The sequence below is a fragment of the Plectrocnemia conspersa genome, unplaced genomic scaffold (assembly GCF_051122295.1).
Source record: "Plectrocnemia conspersa isolate PC_06_02 unplaced genomic scaffold, ASM5112229v1 ptg000013l, whole genome shotgun sequence".
Classification (NCBI taxonomy): domain Eukaryota; kingdom Metazoa; phylum Arthropoda; class Insecta; order Trichoptera; family Polycentropodidae; genus Plectrocnemia; species Plectrocnemia conspersa.
The window spans coordinates 4791959-4812512 of record NW_028277177.1 but is presented as its reverse complement, the minus strand read 5'-3'; the positions used below and the strand labels follow the sequence as shown (position 1 = coordinate 4812512).

The window sequence follows — 20554 nt, the reverse complement described above, 5'->3', positions numbered from 1 at the left end:
CCAGGTATTTTTAAGGTCGGCAAGCCCTTTAGAACAAAGTTGCAAAATATATTTATTAAATTTAGGCTTAGAGTCCAGGTATAAGTTTAGGTACTTATCGCTTGTTTTCTATTTGAGGTTATTGCCCTTTTCATTTAGTATAGGTGGTGGCAGAGTTTGCTTACTTTTTGTGAATATAATTGCTTCTGTTTTAATTCGCTTGATTTAAGATTTTTATCATTTATTCGCGATTGGTTTAAGACTGTAAGCACTAGTTAAAATAGCTGTATCATCAGCGTATTCTTTATTTTTCGTATATGTACAAGATAAAGAGGAACGGTCCGAGCACACTTCCTTGAGGGACTCCAGCTGGAATTTTACGCAGGTCCACTTAAATTTAAAATCACGACAGTCGATGTCAACTAATCTCTTATTTTCTGGATTTAACAGTTACATGATGAATATACGTGGTATATTAGCTTTTTTTAAATGTTTATTTAATATGAAAAATAAATTATTAAATAAAAAAAAAATTAACGACAAATAATAGCTGAAATTACGGTCTAAGCAATTAGACCTGCAATCCCTTTTTTCTCAGTAAATTCCCAGATTTACGGTTGAAATTACATGCAAACATATTTCAGTCAAACTATGCACTTGTAAAGAGTTACACATTTTTAAGGGTGCCCCATTATTATGGCCAATGCCGTATACATTACAACTTTAAAGAGTTTGAAAAAGTAAAATTTAATCTTAGCTCGCGGGCCGTAGTTAGCCAACTTTCTGGTCTAAATGATCTTAAAATAAATAAAGAAACAGATAAAAGACTCCGAATTTGTGATGCCAAAGTTTATAAAAATACTTATTTCAAGATTTCTTGTGACTTTTACGCCCTTTTATCAAAAACGTTGTGAGCATCTTTCCCTCTCAGAGACAGACCTCTTTTTCTCGGATAAGAATAAGATCAATTGTTCGAATCTTACATACGAATTTTCAGGGTCCGTACTTTTACTTTTTGCGGTGCATCATTTGTCCGGAAAGCGAAACCGGCCCTGGGGTGTGCAGGACGGGGTATGCAGGAATGAGGCGCCCCGGGCGATCGGTTCGGCTCAGTTGTGTGTCTGGTGTGCCGGTGTCCGGACGTGCGTCGCCCTACCCGCCGAGCCGGCGCCCTCTCAGATCGATACCCCTCGCCCCCCGCCGCCGATCGAAACGCGACGGCACCCCGAAAGGGCGCCCAGCCCCCCGGACCAGAGGGGCGCCCCAGTCGACAAACTTTTCCGCGCCAAAAACTCAAATCCGAACAAGGTAGGACGGAAAATTCGACGCCCACTCGGTGAAAATTTGAATAAGATCTTTTTCGATCTAAAAACATGTTCAAACTATTTGATTAAGACTAACATTCTGATAAGAAGTGTTATCAAGAAAGTGGTAAAACTCTTTAAAACAAAAAAGTCATATCCATTTCAGTGACCCTTTTGGAATAATTTAATTTAGGACTAATACGAAGGAATGTATTACTTAACTTACATACTTTTTTACAGTGTCTTTGTAGATTGAAAATCTCAAATTTATCTTGAAACTAGAAAATGTATTACGTGTCTTTGAGTTTACGAACGTAGGTAGTTAGATATCGGCATTGAAATTTATTAAAAATATTTTTTAATTACATTTTTATATTTGATTTTTGTTAGAATTTTGCATATAATGTCTATTTAGTCAACTTTTTACTAAGTTATTAAATCTTGATTATTATTAAAATTGTTTTTTTTTTAGATATTATAGAATAAAAGCATTCAAAATGTCGGTTTTAAAAATTAATCTTTAAAATATGTATTTATAAATTTAATGTAGCAAATTAATTTTCAATCAAATAAACATATAAGTTTACGAATGATAGCTTAATTCCGGTACTTAACAATTTTTTTAATACGTTTTTTATGATTAATGATGGCTTAAAATAAAACATAATATTTATTTAATCTAATTTTAATTATATTTTGTGATCTACGTGATAAAACGAAGGATTATCTTACTCTCATTTTTAAAAATTCATTTTTAATAAATAGAATAAATGTATTTATTTAATAATAATTTTAAAGTACTCCTATATAATTTATTATACTAAAATATAATATACAATGTACATTCAACTTAAAACTAAGCTTTAAGCTTTAGATTGAAAAAAAAAGATTTCCTTGTCCTTTTCTTTGATTCTTTTAGATTAAGTACATTTTAAAGTCCATGCAATTAAAACGAAGAATTGTCTTATTCAAATCACTCTTAATACTATGTCTATGTAAAATAAGGGTTTTTACATTAATTATTTTTATTTAAAACAAAGGTATGAGCTTGAAATTATTAGTTGCATTAATTTGCCTTATTTTTTTAGTATATCCGAATAATTGCATTAAAAATATCGTTCTTACTTAAATTACATCTTTGTCTTTAGATTAAAAACAAATAAACGTTAAACGCGTCTCTAAATTTTACAAATATTGACTATCAACTAATTTTCAGATACATTTCTTTGACAAAAATGTGAATCGAATTTGATAAAAAAATGATACATTTGTACAATTTAAAACAAGTCCTTAACTTTAAATTTGTAATTGGCAACCTTTTGAGTGACTGAGTGAATTTTAGATAGTATGTAAGTGGGTTTCGGGTTTCGGAGGGTGTCAAATATTTTATATCGATCTTTGACGTATTGCTGTTATAAATGATTAGGAATTAATCGCATTATCTCCGGAAACACGCCTTTAATATAATGACGCTCATAAAAGAAAACGGCTTCAAATGTGACTATTATGGCGATCGTTAAACAGGGGTTAAATGCGCCTCTAAGTTTACAAATACATGCGAAGAACAATGACAATTGATACTAAGACTAATATATTTTTTATGGGTGCTTTTGCGGTTATTGTGCAATACTAGGTGCCCTTCCGTTTCTAACGCTATCTTTTTGTTGTATGGCAGATCTCTCTCACTGTTTCAATCCATAATAATAACAAATTTTTATTTATTTATAATAAATCTTGTGTCGTTCACGAGATCTCTTATTTATTTATTGAACCCCCTTCCCTACAGTATATACAAGATAAAATTATTTTTTATATTAAAATGGTATTTTATAAATTTTATTTTGACTTTTTTTATTAAATTGTATGGATAATTTTTTTTTATTATACTAAGTAAATCGAAAAAAGTTTTTTTTTTGGAATAATAAATTTGCAACTTTTCGTCCGGTTAACCAGTATATCAGTATCATTCTGACTAAATTTACTACGTAAAAAATATGATTTTTACTTTATTTAAATTCATTAATATTGCTATCTCACATAGATTTAATTAATTATTTATGCAATGAAACAATATGTTTTCAAAGATCTTCACTTAATAACCAGACGAAATAAATATTTTCTGAATAACAGATAAATTTTGCATATTTAGTATTTTTTAGTATAAAATATCAACCATCCTCGTGCGACTTAACATTGTTGTCAATGAACACAATAACCTTTTGACAATAATGTTTCTACTATTCTGATATTTTGAATTTAATAACTGATATCTATTATGGAAGTCCGTCAAGTAGTCGTTGATTTGAGAGTCTGTGTTGTGATCGGCAATGATTCGATTGGTGATGAATAACCGCCAGCGATTATTGATGTGATAAAGTGACACATATTTAATAATATTGTCATTCTAGAATACTTAGACGAATAAGAAATTAGGCAAATTAAGATTCAATTGCATTAGAATCAAACTCCACCTTCAAAATAATCCCTTTTCTAAAATTTATGTTTTTAAAAGTTAAGCGATCAATAAATAGTTACAAATGTTATTCAATTCAAGACTATTATTATATTTTTCTAAACAAGTTTCGAGTAAGCATAGCTGCTAAAAAAAATTGTTTTTGCTTATATAACGATATTTTTAATTTTCAGTGATTTTTATTATAAAATAATAACCATTCTTATACTTAAGATAGTTGGCAATGAATGCAATATTAAACTTATTGTCAAAAAATTTAGGCACATCTAATATTTTTATTTGTATTTAATAACTGAGATATATTATCAACGTCCGTTGAGTGGTTTTGGTTTGAGAGTGTGCATTGTGGTCGTCAATGATTCGATTGGTGATGTATTACTGCCTGCAATTATTGATGTGATGAAGTGACACTTATTTAATAATTGTCTTTCGCTAATATTTGGACGAATAAGAAATTAAGATTCGATTGCATTAGAAGCAAAATACACCTCCAAAATATTCTCTTTTCTAAAAAATATATTTTTAAGGATTCAGCGATCAATAAATAGGATAATTAAGAACTGTTTACTCGATATAAGGCTATTGCCATTTTTTATAGATAAATTTCGAAAAAGCATAGCGACTAACAATTTTTTTCATGCTTATATAGCAAAAATTTTATTATAAAGTAATAACCATCCCTATGCTACTTAAGATATTTGTCTATGAACGCAAAAATTAACTCATTGTAAAAAACTTTAGGCATATCTACGATTATAGTATTTTAATTTGTATTTAATAACTGAGGTTGGTTTGAGAGTCTGTATTGTGGTCGTCAATGATTCAATTATTGACGTATAATTGTCTGCGATTATTGATGTGACAAAGTAACACATCTTTAAGAATTTAAATCCACCAACAAAGTCATCCTCTTTTGGGAAAGTTTTTATTTTAAAGGACCATGCGATAGTCGAGTAGCTCAAAGAATAATAAAATCAATGCATACTTATTGCGAGGCGATTTTTTCTAGATTAGTTTTTAAGACAAGTTTTGATGGATTTGATGTGGTTATTGATGTTATTTTATATTTTTGGAAATTATGTGTAGTTCTGTAGATTTTTATTTTTATTGTTGTAAGTAGAACCATTGTTGTTTAAAAATTATAATAGTGATTAATGAAACTGTTACAATTTAATGAAATACTTCTTCTTATTAAAATTATAAAGTTGTGTATATTTTTTTAAATATGGGTCTCACATACTGATACTGATTTAAATTATAATTATAGATAAAAAAATACTATAAAAATTGCTACAAAAAAAATTTTAGATACACGTGTATATTTATTTGGTAAAATCGTATGCAATACCTTTTTTACCATTTTTACATTTTAAATATTAATCAGTTTATATACTGTTTGTGGTAAAAATATAATCTATTCTTCAACTTCATTTTAATTCCAATCAACAATTTAACTAAAGCGTATTATATAATATGATATCACTGCCAGGATTAAATGTTGAATATTTTCTAGAAGAAACTACACCATACAAATAGAAAAAGTCTGATTGAATTAGATCTATTTATTTTATTTTTCACCTTATAAACATTTGCGATTATCAAAACATACAGTTTACTGATCAACTAATATGCATTTCACAAACTTTATATGTTAAAGTTTATATTATTGAGCTAGTTATTATTATACAAATAGAATTTTATTAATAGACTTGATGGTGTGATGAACTTATATGCGTTGAAGAACGAATTTTATTCTCAAACGTTTATGTTGCACTCTTCTCTCACGCACACATTATGATAATATTTACATTCCTTGGCCGAAATGTAATACCAAACAGCCACAGATGTATTAAAATGAGTATAAATAATTTCACCAGCTTTGCGGTGTGAAGCTTTGAATAACATATATCTTAAAGATAACGCATTTATCATATTAATACTATAAGATTAATATCCTTTTTTTTAATACATACAAAAACAGACATTGTTTCAAAACAGACATAATAAATGCGCGGTTAGCAATACTTCACATGGTTAGATGTTTTCGACAATAGGGGTCTGTCAGTAATTAGCCAAAAGCCGGAAGACAAGAAAATATAGTTGAATTAATAGATAGAACTAGGCATTATTAATTATTAGCTTGTAAATAATACAAAGAGCGGTAATAAATTTCTATTGCGATTTTTTGTGCATCAAGTATGATGAGATAGAAAAGCAAACTTTGTGCGATATTTAGTTGTCTATTAGGTGATACTGCAGTTCAGTAGTGCAAAAGTTTTTATGGTATGAGTTAGATCTAAGTTTACGAGTGGCTTAATTGTTTTGAAAGCAGTAAAATGTCCGTTGACGACAAACCACACTTTAGTCTCTCTCCCATGAGCATAACTGATGAAAAAGTTGTTCTTGAAGATGCGGCATAAAAGCATGCTACAAAAAGGTTATAAGGTCAAAGAGTGATGTTTGATTATTATGGTACGACAGTGCATTAAATATTCAGTGGTTTTTGACTAAAAATATAATGGTAACTGGGTAACAAAAACTTATAAATATATACTATATAAAGGTGATGTATGCATTGAATATTCAGCAGCTTTATACTAAAAATAATATGGTACATATATGTGTTCCGGAAACTTCTATATAAAAGGCAAAGCTCTCAACCGCAGACTTGTCGTGACGTCACAAATATCAGGGCAAGCGATATGCGCCAACACCACCTTTATAAAATTACCAGACATGGCATGTTCGTAACTATTCAAAACATTTTTTTGATATAGTGAAAGAATTTAAACTAATTTTTTTCTTGACCTTTAAGTTAGTAAGCTTATTTTTTAGGTTTGTGATTCAATTATAATTATGTTGCGCAACAATTAAGACATGTTTTCTGTGAGTGCGGATGTAGGCTCTAGACCAGTGGTTTTCACGTGAAGTTTTTGGCGAAAGTTCGTAGTGGGCCATTTTTTTCAACTTCATCTTCATGAATTTTAGAATGCCGTTCTATAGTATATGATCTTATTTAATTAAATATAATTTTACAAACTACGCAGCAACAACATAATCTTGCACATTCTCATTTTTCACAATCAAATACTTTTCTTCCCACTCTTTGTGAAACTTTCTCTTCTCTTCCCGAAAAGAACGACTTCGTTTAGCTGTTACTTCCAAAGTCTTTGCACCATATTATTTATATCCAAGCTTTATTGTAAATAGAAGAGTAGTTCAATTGATAAACCCGACAGTTTTATATTTATTTTCAATGCTAAACGTATTTTATTAAATAAAATTCAGGTTTAGAATTATGTGTGTTATTTTTATTACATATCTGTGTGCATTGGTATAAAATGTAATTATCTTTTTCATATAAAGTTTATCTTGGAAAAGAGCAGTTATAAAAATAGAAATCTTACAGGCAGATAGATTCGTTGATACAGTTATTTCTTATGACGTCACGTGCGAGCTGTCTGGCCTTGTAATCATAGGTGATTTTCCCGCACGTCAACTCACATATACTTTCCCCTTTAGGGATGCGTTTAACTTACACGAATAATAGGTTCAACGAGAATAGCTGGCGGCTAAATAATTTATAGATTGTTTTTTGATGTAAGAACAGCGTTAAAATTACTGTGTAAAAGTCTTTTGCGCTTAATGGCTTTAAAATTTTAAATTAAAAAGTATACTTTAAAAATAATTTCCAAAACTTAAGGATTCCTCACAGTACATTTATAATTGTATTACTTTTCTTATAAGAGCTTTTTTATTTTTTTTTTAAATCATTTCATAGTTAATTGTAGACTCCAAAGTACTTATTTAATTTAGTTAAAATAAGGTGTAAGACTTAAAATATTTTTAACAATTATTTCTTGGTTTGTTATTTATATGTATTTAATTTGAAGTCCATTTTAACTTACATTATATTATTTCAATACACAAATAATATGTAATTATAATAATCCATAGAAAGAAACAAACGTTTTTTTAATAAAATATTAAAATTATATGATACGAATTGGGTCAGGTCCTCGTAGCTGACAAAAAAATTAAAAACTTTATTTTGCAATAAAAATTATAGCATATCCTCATTTTTTTCAGTTAAATTAATAACAAAATAAAATTATTAAATGGTACAAACTTTATTAGGTTTTATAATCAGATAGTTTTAGAGTTTTTTTAAATACCAGTCAAATATATTATTTGTTGGATATATAATGTAAATCTGAATGAAGTGTAATATCAATGTGTCATTAAAACAATAAATTTTCAAAGAGCTAATTTTGTTATTAAAGTCTACAGTAAATATTTATATTTTATTTATTGCTAATAATACTTTGCTTCAGCTAAGTTTTTTTATGTAACTTTGTACGACTTTATATTTTTAGGATTTCACATACGTGCTTTATTGCGTCGTTGTAATCTCATTAAGGTTTTAAAAATTGTGTGAAACTCTTAGAGTTACGGTTGCTTGACTGGAATATATAAGACATAAAATTATGGTTAGTCTCATAAGAAGCTTGGCAAAGTTTTGTAGTCAAGATTCAGGTGGAAATCTTGAATAAAGTGGTCAAGTACAGTTGTGTTCTGACTTATGTATATATACGTTTAATGTTTCATTTAGACTGATCTTTTAATCAATGTGATAAAATAACACAGCAAAAATTACATAGGAAAAAAATACATACACAATAAATTACACATTGTACTAATATCACATTCTTCATTAACAGATTTTTTTCTTTTAGTGTGTATATAATATATGAAAAATATAATAAAAATTGTGTATTATTTTATTAATATATCAATAAAATATTTTACAATCACATTTAAAGAACCTCTTATAAATACAAAATTTGAGTTTTACAAAATAGATAAAAATACAAGGATTCTTAAGATAAAGGTTAACTTCATTCTTAATCAAAATAACTGAGAATAAAATAAAAGGTTTTATTTTTATAACGATAAAATAGAGGAGATGTATTAAAAACATAAAACATCACATAAAAAAAGACAAGTTTGCAATTACTAAGAATTTTTAAAACATATTTTTTTTTATTAAAAATCACTTTCCATTTTTGGTTTGCTTTTCTTCTTTCATATGCACACCGAAAAAACATGTTTAATTATGTGAAATTACTGCATTGTAATTTTTTTCTTGTGTATATTTTTGTAATAATTTCATGTTTAATTTTTTTATTGTATATTTTTTTCTGCATAATTTTATCACGTGTTATTTTTTCTGTGTATTCCTGATATCACATATGTATGTATACGTGTTTGTTTTTTCAATCGTGCCCTCCAGTCCGTGATCCTTTTGCTAATGTTAATCTTAATTATTTAGGGCGGAACCAGACTCCTTGTTATATATCTTACCAGCTGCTTTGTTTTAATATTATAAATATTGTACTAGCGCATGTAATATTAAATATTAAATCGGCATATACATCTGTATTTGTATCCTAGTGCCTTTTTTCTAGATGCGTTAGGATCATGGCCCTCACATCCTGAATCAGGAATAACATGTTTATCGGGTGCCCTTCTCTTACCCAAACTAAATAGTTATACTATTTCCTTTATTTAAGATGGAACTAGACTTTTTTTTTATCTTATACAGATCTTATCAGACTTAATATTATATTATATATATTTTAAATTTGCTATGTTATGGAATATGCAATGTGTGGTACCATATCCTGGCTGGATCATATAGTCTGCCAAAGTGAAAGGAATTTTAGATCGGATAAATTCACGTTGTGAGGTGTACAAAATTGTACAAGGTATACAATTGAAAAAAAGGTTCAACACCTTTTTTTGTCTTCGATGATTTATGCCAGAACTAGAATATTTGTTTTGGTTTAATATATATTTTATTAGCGTATCGTAATGGTGGATTTAAAGCAGGTGCAATTTGTGTGATAGGAATAAGAGCTTAGATATATGCGACTAGCTTTTTTGTTGTTAAAGTAGGGTCCAACGGTTTTATGGCGAATCACTTCGCGTATACACAATTATTACCATTTATTGATGGCGCACAAATGCATAACTTTTTTATGGTTTTATGTTGCTAATGGTCACTGATTTGATCCTAAATAGATTTGAAGGACGCAAATCTATTTGTTTTAAAACAATTTTTGTCTTTATGATGACATTTATGTTTGCGTGATTTCGTTTTTGAATAATTAAAATTTAATTTTGTTATAATAACAATATAACGAATCTACTGCTATTATTATTTTTTGCGAGCCTGTATAATTTTTTAAATTTATTAATTATTATTATGGAATAGATTGTATTAAAATTTTTGCATTTGATTTTATTATTTAAAAGCAATTCGTATATTTAAAAAATACGTATGTATATATTTCCTTCTCCTAGAAACTAGGCTCTTGGGGATTAAAAATAAAAATAGAACGTAGAAAGTCTTTCACTGGAGGCTTTCTTTAAACAATTCACATAAAATGAAAGTATGTTTATTTAAGTTTAGTTACAGTATTATCTTTTTCTTACTATATGTTAACAAGTAGTATTTTTGATAGTGGCAGTGCTATTTGATGCCCTTCCCCTTATTTTAAATTAATTTTCTCACACTTTTCATATACGTTCATTAAGTGAAAATGTCATTGAGATGAACTTTCATGGCAGCAAAAATTTATTATATGATTAAAAAAATTTAACAGTACATTAACACGTTTTTTTTAAGGCAAACGAATTTAATTATATCTAATATGTTACCGAATATTATCCATAACCACTGAGAAGTGTTTTTAGGCAGATGGAAAAAGTGTTGTTCGTAAATATCCACTAAATCATATAACAGCAAAATAAATAATACATAAAATAGCAAAACACCAGTAATGCTAAGCTTATTAAAGAATAAAAAATTAAATATTATTTTTTCCTGATTTTAACAATGAAAAGTAATGTACTCCTGTCATTGCTGGGGCACCGTCTGTGCAAGGACTAATTTAAACTGTTTTTTTTTTATAAAATATTCGTTCGAAATATTTCTGAGCTCGTATAAATTCCAAACATTTAAAAATTTCTCCCAAAATCAACTATCATATTTATATATTTAACAAGCCTTGTCAACACCACACTATTTGATATATCGAGTGCCTCGTTGATATAACAATAAATATTTCGGTCCATTTCGCAGAAAAAAATCATATATATATGTAACATCAAAGTAACTGATTGTCAATTTTTAACGTGCGATTGTGTTAGTTCAGCGTACGTGTGTTTTGGATAAAGCACTAAATTAAGCCCTTGGAATGTCTAGTTGTCATTACTGACAACTCATGACAGGAACAATAACAATTTTTTAAAATATAATAATTTATTAAGATTGTAAAAAAATGTTTATCAAATCAGAAGATAAAGTGAATCATGGATTACCTTGCATACATTTTATTTATTCAGGTGGGATGTAATTAGATTATTTGAATATATAACGAGTCCCTGTTTTCAGGTGTGATATTTTCTTCATAACCTTTCAGCTCAAAGTGAATATTGGATATTGGCGTTAATAAACGAAAAATAGCGTTTCTTTTATTCATGTATGTAAATTCAAAAAGCTCGAAAGCTCAATTAATGAGCGCTTGGTACATCCATACATTATCCCAGTTACACATTTAGGTCAGTATATCGGTTCGCATTGCTTCGAGTGTTTACTCTCTACTAGGCGAAGTGCGGTTATAGTGCTTAGTTTGCCAAATTACCAACTCGACACATATCCCATCATAATCTTTAATTGAAATCGCGATTTATCATCGCGCCAAACGCACTTTAGTCTATACTAGTGTGTGTGTACAATAAATAATTGTTCAAACACAGACACCCATTATTATATTCCTGTGTACATTATTATGTGTATTTTGCCAAAACGGTATCTCGGTTCGTGTTGATCAATATTTTGATTGGCAAAGTGCTAACATCGTGTTGTGTTATAATATTTTGTCAATTACAATGTAAATAATTTGATTATTTCAATCTAACCCAGTGCCGAAGCGTATTTTTGAAAGGGTTTAGTCATTGTTCTTCAATTGAAAGGCTGTGGGCGTAAAATCCAAAGCATGAGCCTATGGAGAGATTGGATTAAAATGATGTTATAAATATATATAATAATATTACCATAATCTAAAAAAATAATATGGAGTGCTTATGATACATATGATCATGGCCCCCACATCCTGAAGCGGGCCCCCATGTCAAAATGTATATCGAGCCCCCTCCTTTTACCGAAATGCTGATTTTTTAAAACTAAATCGTTATACTATTTATTGTTATTTTAATAAAAGAAAAAAAATAATTAATTTAAATTAATAAATATTTCCTGAGAATTCTTGAGAAAAAAATTGGATTCTAAATAGCGTTCTTTAAGCTTTTTTTGCGTAAATTTGCTGAAAATTTATTGGAAAATCATCTGTATAATATCCAAGAGCCTCGATTTGTACCTGCATAAATAAAACTGCGTCTCTCATACTCAGCTGACCACGTTTAAAATCTTTCAAAAAGTATGCATATGAGACATGAACCCGCCTTTACTTATGTAGCGTTTTAAAAAGGGCAATGATTAAAATCCTTTTAAAAATATTCGAATAAATTTAATTTTAAATGATACAAATGCTTTATAAAATTTATTAAAAAAAATCAGATGTCGACGCTCGGTGTCTTTCAAATGTGAGCTTTAGAGCGCCCCAGAGAGTTGCGATCGCGTCCTTTATTCATGCGCATCGTGGTCAGGACAAGCCATCCAGATTTTTTTTGGAATTTCCTTGACTGCAAAAATATCTAAGGTGCAACACAACTATTCAAAATAATCACGTGTAATTTTAACGTAGTGCCATTATACTTGTACTCATAATCAATCTTATACTCGTTATTCAGTTCATGGTGCATCTATCAATGATAAGTCTCTGGATCGGAGTTTTGCGTTTGTTAAATAGCATTAAGTTTATTAAGCTTTACTTCCATCTCTATTATACAAATTGTTAATTGTTTTTTTTTGGCGCTTTTAGTACGTTAAACGAGAAGGATAGCTACGGTTAAAAAAATGCAATTCAACGGAGTTTTGCTGTTTGAATCTCGTTGAGTTGTATATACGTTTATATATACATATATTTTTTTTAGGAAAAAAATAAACTAGATCGACAACCAATCGTCGAAAATGTTCTATTGTGTGCTTCGTTTAGAGAGAAAAATGCGTGCTTCGGTTCAGCTGTCGCCGTAAGCCCTGCAAAAGGTTCAAATGCCTTGACATTTTTATTTTTCAAACCGGAGATTAATTGGCACATCAAAAGCTTGTGCTAGCGCCATTATGGTTCGCACAAACGACGATTCAGGCCCAGAGATAAAGGGAGAGAAACAAATGGCTACGTAAAGCGTTTCGTACATTTTTAACGCTTTGAATCACACCGACGCTTTATGCTTCGTGGGTCATATCCACCAAATCCAGCGTTTACGCGATATGACTAAGTGATGATGCTCGTTAGCACATTTTCAGCGAGAATATTAGAAGCGTGAAATCAAAAGCAGTGATCTCCGAAATTTTGAAATTAGGGCAATTCATTAGAGCAGCGATTCTAAACCGGTAGTAAGCAATATATAAACAGACTGAATAAAAAAAATATACGATGTTTATTATTTTTTTCTGTACTATTGGACTGGGAATATAGCACTAAAATGTAGTGCGCAAGCTCCATCATGGGAGGCAATTTTAATTTTGGGTGGCAATGCGCAAATCATTTATATTTGCTACATTTTTTTTCGTTAAAAAAGCGCAAAGCAAAAAAAAATGTTCTTCAGTATTCAGATCATAATTTGAATTTCGGTTTCATACAATATAGAATACAAGTAAAAAAAGATTTCAAAAACAATTATACTCGTGAAAATCTAAATATATATATATATATATATATATATATATATATATATATATATATATATATATATATATATATATATATATATATTTATATGTACAGAAAAATGGTTTCAATGTAAAGATATTCCTTAACACCTGATGAGCTACGTGTTTGAAGAGTTTCGCGTAAAAGTTGGGAAACAAAGAAAAATATTTCGCAGCCACGAGGCGGACGTGTAGAGATTTCAGATAGTGTATAAACAAATGTCTGCTAACCAAAGCTCGAAAGCAAAAAACAGATCGCAAAATCGGCTGTGTGAAAAGGCATTGTTAGAAACATTAGTTGTGTCTAGTTTAAGATAATGCAGAAAATTATAAATATATTTTAGTCAGTCGTTTTAATCATCATGTAAAAATAACAAGGTTAATTAATTAATCGGGACTATCCATAAATGGCTTTAAGTACTTTTTAAAGAAGTGCACTGAAAAAACATTAGTATCATCAAGTAAAAGTACTTAAAAACCATGTATGCTTATTAGAAACAACGATCTTTGTTAAACAGTTTCTAAACAAAGCATTCCTGGATTACGCATTCTATAGAATGGCGATGTTGGCAAATGATTTTGACTCTACTCTTACGCTGCTAGACACGTTAGAGTCTGATAAGATGTGTATTCTACAATGAAGAGAGTACCTTCTTGAGAAAGAGGTTTCTTACCCGCCTTTATTGAATATGATTATGATTAAAAAAATTTGCCACCCTTTCGTAATTGCTCGTTCCACCAAAAAAAGGGTGGGCAACAAAACTTTCATTAAACGGGCTATTCATATTAATACGGGAACGTTCTTATCAATTCCCCTCGGACATTTCGTCTGAGTACTTCATCTGAGACACTTCTAATGGAACCTACAATTTTTAAAAACATTTGACACTCTTTTGCAATTGATAGTCTAAAAAAATAGTAAATAAAGAGAGACATGGAATTAATACTAGAGCGCGGGCAGCCATGAATAATTTTCACACCTCAGACAGTTCGTCTGAAGACCTCCTCTCAGATATTTTCTTTGACACTACTGGTATTAATACTTTAACATTCACATTAGAATTCAAGACATAATATATTCAAGGGATTTATAACTGAAGAGGGCAATTTAACTTCAACCCAGCGAAGTGCGCAGAAACTGCCGCTTCTCTCTTCTAATACATTGGTCCAGTTCGTTTAACTCGCTTAGGAAATGCCTGGAATTTATGAACGCACTTATTATAGATACACAGCCTAATAAATTAAATAACAATTTTGTTTTTGTTTTTAAGCTCTGGGCATAAAAGATAAAAACCGCTCGTATCATAATATTTTTATTCTGAAAAACTTAATATTCACAAGATTCTGCTAATTGTATGTAATTGTTACTATTTAAAAAAAAGTCCCGTTAATAAAAAACGGCATCATAACAAGAACATGTAGTTGTCGATTTAGACTTTTAACATTAACCCAATTTTAAAACGACACATATATACGTGACATTACAGTGGAATGGTCTGACCCAAAATCGAGATAAGTTGATTTATAGGCAAAGCACGTGTTAAGGGAAGGTGGTTATCATCCCTTACCAGACTACCCACCCATTCACCATGTGACGCTCTCCCGCAATCCTTTTTTTAATCATTGATATATTTGACGCTAATGCGAGATTATCTTTAAAAAACGAAAGATTTTTTAACAACAAGCTATGGAGTAAATAAATCGTAGCTTTCAATTAGAAAACAATTGGTAAAAACATTATTATCGCACCTCGTTTTTGTATATATATATATTGTGGGGATTACAATATTTTTTTATCGAATTTTCCAGGAAAAGCTTCTACTCTTGGGAAACACCTCGATAGTATAAACATTATTTATAATATTTAAATAATTTGGAACGTTTAAGATTGAAGGTTGTGTATGGGTGGTTGTTCAGAGAAACACAATTAAAAATACATTCGAATTGAAAAATGTTAATTGTAATATGGAGTATTAATTTGCTGCTATATATTCCTCTTATTATTATTAACACTATTAAATTGTACAATAAAATACAATATGCGATCAGGATGATATTAAAAATATATACACAATTTTTATTTACGCATATGACGCTATAATTTCGTTTCTGGCGCAAGCAATCTTTAAGCGGATATTTATTATTGACGTGGCACGTGCTTACATGTAAAATGTTGAAGAAATTTTACCATTTCATAGAAACAGGCACAAAATGGGCTTTGAGTTTCTAGTTATTAATTATTAAGCATTTGGCGCCCACGCTTCTTCCGGGGAATTTTATGTGTCTCAGCAGTAAATACCTGAATGCAGATCATTCAACTTCTCGGGTGGTTCGGTTCTTAATATATGTTCAGGTATGCTTATTGAGATTTTGGACCACCCAATAGATAAATTAATTTGGCAGGTTTAAAAAAGTTTTAAAAAAAATGGAACGCATAATATGTTATTAAATCATAAATAATTTAACGAGCTAAAACCAACGAGTCTAGTATAATACAAAAACTATCTGGGATTGAATCCCATATGAACTTTGTATTTTTTATTTTTGAGATTATTGAATATTATATAATCATATTTTTGATTAGGGTTTCTTAGACTTACAACATCTCACGGGTCAAATATTAAATTTTTATATTGTGTGTACTAAATTTAATATATTATATACCTAGTAATAAAATTGATTTTTTTCTTTACAGATAACTACCTACACAACCAAATCGGTGCTAAAACAATTTATAGATGAAATAAATAAAAAATATACCACAGTGGCTTACTAAAAAATATTAAATACAGATTTGAAATATTTAAACTTAAAACTTAATAGAACGTTAATAATAAATGCATAATTAAAAAAAGGTGGGGCTAAATAATAATTATTAAACACCAGACAATTAATATAAAATATTTGTTTAAAATCGTGCTATTTGATGAGTGATTAAGTGATTTTTTTATAGTGGTTTAGTTTATTCAGTGCGAGTATTGTTAAAAGCAGCAGGAATATTGGGACGTGCATGAAGTCCTTTTGAGTCTTAGTGCTTTTAAGTGCACTAAGTTAATAGGCCAGCCTGTCGAGCTGGTAGCAGGAGTGCCAAAGTCGGCCCTCTGGAGGCTCTTCGGAGGCAGTCAAGGCAAATCGCCGCCCGAAGGGGGCGAAAGGTCAAAGTAAGTATTTTTTAAATATTTTAATAGTACTTATTCAATTAATTTACATATCCGAATATGCAGCATATGAACAATGGCTCTATTTAAATAATGTATATTGTTTGTTGCCTCATTAAGAGTGAATTGCACGAGATCATGAGCGCGTATATGCTTATTATTTGATTGTGTTTTACATGTGCACTAGTAATGATAATATATAATTGGAGCCACCCGTTAAGCGTGATATTACTTTTTTTAAATCAAAATTATTTAAGCTGCTTTTGAGTTCTTTGAGCGTCCGGTATGTGCACACTCGCTAGCTGCGGTACCTCTCATGAGTAAAAGACGGACAGCTAGAATAATTTCAATCATCTTAAGATTTTCTAATTATTATATAAATTAATAATACAATTTCTGTATAACTGCGCAGTATGCATATTTACAGTTTATTGTAAATATTTATTTATTTATTTATTGTAAATATTAAGTTACATAACTTTAAAATACGGCTTAGAAATTGCATTTTTTTCGTTTAAAAGCATAGTTTAAATATCTTTTGAGAAAATATAAAAATTAAATGCAAAAAGAATTGAAATAAAATTTAAGACACCCTAAAAGTTGAGCGTCCGGTATTCGTATACTCGCTAGCTTCGGTAGCTCGCGGTAGTGAGAAACTGACACCAATAATATTTTTCACTAATTTACTGACTTCGATTTCAGTCTGGAGTCTCACTGCTTACTAATTAGTCATACATTGGGATTCTCTGTAACGCATTAGGCCAACATATGCCAAAATAAAAAATTACAAAAATTATGTTGGTGGAAGTTCATCGCTGGACAAAAGCTCAGCTTACAAAATTTAAGTTGCGCACTGAAAATTCTGCGATTTTTAATGATACGAGACGCAATTTCGACATTGTTATCTTATTATATATTTTTTAAATTGCTTTCAAAATTGCTTACCCCAGAGGGGATCGCAGAGCATTTTTAATCCTATTCCATTTAGCACGTCAGCTGAGGAGAATGTATATAAAATAAATAAATACAAAATAAAAGCAATTTACTGGCACCTTCGCAACGAACAAAGGGGACCCAATAAATAAGGTCCAAATCAGATTTAGGCGATATAATATAGCAATTGTTCCTCACTCAGAGGAGAATTTTAGGCGTATTACACTTCGGACAAAGTTTGTAATTAAAATTTGAAATCGCTACACGGCGCTGGGTTGGACTTTTCAGCGGTCGCCAACCTACGACCCACGAATGAACGCGTGACCCGTTGACACGGATCCAGTGACCCGCTTGCGGATTCCAAAAAATATTAAGAGTAGCCATGGAAATGAAACAGTTAAGTCAAGTAAAATTATTAGGACATGAATCTGTATTTGAATTTTAATATTTTGTATTTGTAATATGAGAAGTAGTAAATGTTTTAGAAAAAAAAAATAAGCTATTCAAGCTTCATAGGTTTAGATATGAATATTTGTAGAAAGTGGTTCGAAAGATTTAGAATAGTAAACTTTTTAGATTTCAGATATAATAAGTACAGACCATTATTACCAGTAACCGCTATTTTACGACACGTAAGATTGGTTGGGCATTACTGCCACTAGTTTTTTGCAACATCAACTGAAGTTCAGAATATTAAAAATTAAGTTACATTATTTTTAAAATATTAGGCTTATTATTTATAGAGGAAGAGTTGACAAATACCTCTTTTGAATTTAAAGATTTTTCGATTATTAACTTTAAAAAAAATTTACACCTAGTTTGGCGTCATCACAAAAGATTTTAAATACAATTTTAACTTATAACTAATTAACAGTATTTACAATTATATTAACTAGCTGTCGGTTTCTCACTATCGTAAGGTACCGCAGCTAGTGAGTGTACGATTTCCGGACCCTCAACTTTTAGAGCTATAAATATTTTTTTTGATTAAGTATATATTTGTTAAAATTATATATTAAAATCATTTTGCACCTGAACGCTATATTGTGTATAAATTGTATAAAAGGTATAATACACTGCATAACTTTATTGTTATTTACTGGATGATTTAGTTTTAAAACATTAAAATAACACGATTGCTCAAGCGAGTACTTATAACCAAATTGTAATTTCTCCGCTATTGTTAAATTTTGCATGTTTGCGTTTGATAGATATGCGGTTAATATATATGCCAGGCACATTTACGACTACTGGTCAATTTCTAAATTATTAGATAATGTAATTATTCCTCTGGACAAACTGCGTAATATTTAAAAATCTTTTAAAAATAGGTTTGCAACATAGGTGACTATAAATAAAGCAGAAATAATTTTTATTATATTAAAGTAAAAAAGATAAATAATAATAATAAATAGCATCTGTTACACATCCTCTTAAAAATATGACAAATATTCAAAGATTAAAACTGTTCTGTTTGGTCAAAAAACTTTATATAAGAGCGTTAAATGATTGTCATAGTCAGATGGTTTCTTTTGAAGTGATATACACCTATTAACTTTTATTCGAAAAATCTTTGCCATTTTCTTAGTGAATTGTGTTCATTAAGGGTATGGATTTATTTAATGCTATGTTGGTTACCATATAATTGCGCTTAATGCGTAGTTATGAATTTCTTAGTTTCTTCAAAAAAATACCGCGGCCTTTTTCTTGTCTGTGAGCGGTATTTATATAACGCTGTTCTTAATTCGTTATATAAAATGCGTTGTTACTATAAACAAGTCGAAGGAGCTCCTATGGGTTTGCCGCTTTCACCAGTAATAGCTGATCTTTTTATGGAATACTTTGAAACAGAAGCTCTATAAAAATATATAAAAAACATCAAGTTCAACTAATAAATGTCGATGACGTCTTTGTCGTGTGGCCCACTCAAGGAAAAATATGGATGTTTTTCTTAATTTACTCAATACACAACATTCAAACATAAAATTTACAATAGAACTTGAAGAAAATTGGCAACTGCCCTTCCTGGAGACACTAATTATAAAAAAGGAGACGGTTCTCTAATACATACAGTATTTCGAAAAAATACGTACACTAACATGCAAATTTCTTCCACCATTCGGCACTGATTTTATAAAATAACAATAAAAATATTATTGATGTATATTAATATATTTTAAAAGTAAACAATTCTTTGCATAATTTATAATATAAATTTGCTTTCTATTTTCAGCAAATTTAAAATTCCGTTTTTTTATGGATATAATTAATTCTGGTATCCATAAAGTTTCATTACGACCCGTGATACAACACGGTAGCAATAAATCAACTAATTATATATAAAAACACTGTAATAACTCTTCATTGTTCATATTCATATATATTAAATTATTATAATTAAATACGTGTTTTAGATCGCGGGTTTCCTTGGATTTTTCGTCGCAATATTTCGCCAAAAATATTATCGGAATCCTCAGGAGATTTTAATTTTTTTTTATATATTTACACTTTTATTTTTTTTTGCTCAAATACAGTTTTTTTAAATTGCACTTGCATTTCGTTTTCAATGGCAAAAAATACACATTTGTAAAAATTGTTGAATTAAATTTATAAAGATCCTTTTAAATTTGCAAAGAAAATTATCAAGTCTCATGTATGCGTTGAACGACGATCATTAATAACATATTTTTTATTTCAGTTCTCGGAATGGCCGACTCATGACCCAGATGAAGTTCCTGAAAATGGTGAGTGCCACAAACTTTTATGATTTTTACGTAACACGGAGATCGACACTTTTTTGTTTAGGGCT

General features: G+C 29.5%; 1 protein-coding gene across 6 annotated transcripts in view; it reads left to right on the top strand.

Moving 5' to 3' along the window:
• The first annotated feature begins 1090 nt into the window (after positions 1–1090).
• The window catches only part of Trpgamma (Transient receptor potential cation channel gamma), a 217182-nt gene continuing 197718 nt past the window's right edge, over positions 1091–20554 (top strand). For 5 of the 6 annotated variants that reach the window (XM_088201855.1, XM_088201854.1, XM_088201852.1 and 2 more), the window contains exons 1-3: positions 1091–1287; positions 16350–16815; positions 20444–20489. The gene's annotated coding sequence lies outside the window, so the exon portion shown is untranslated. Of the gene's footprint in view, positions 1288–16349; positions 16816–20443; positions 20490–20554 lie in introns of those variants that run through there. The other variant, XM_088201856.1, reaches the window with a different exon arrangement.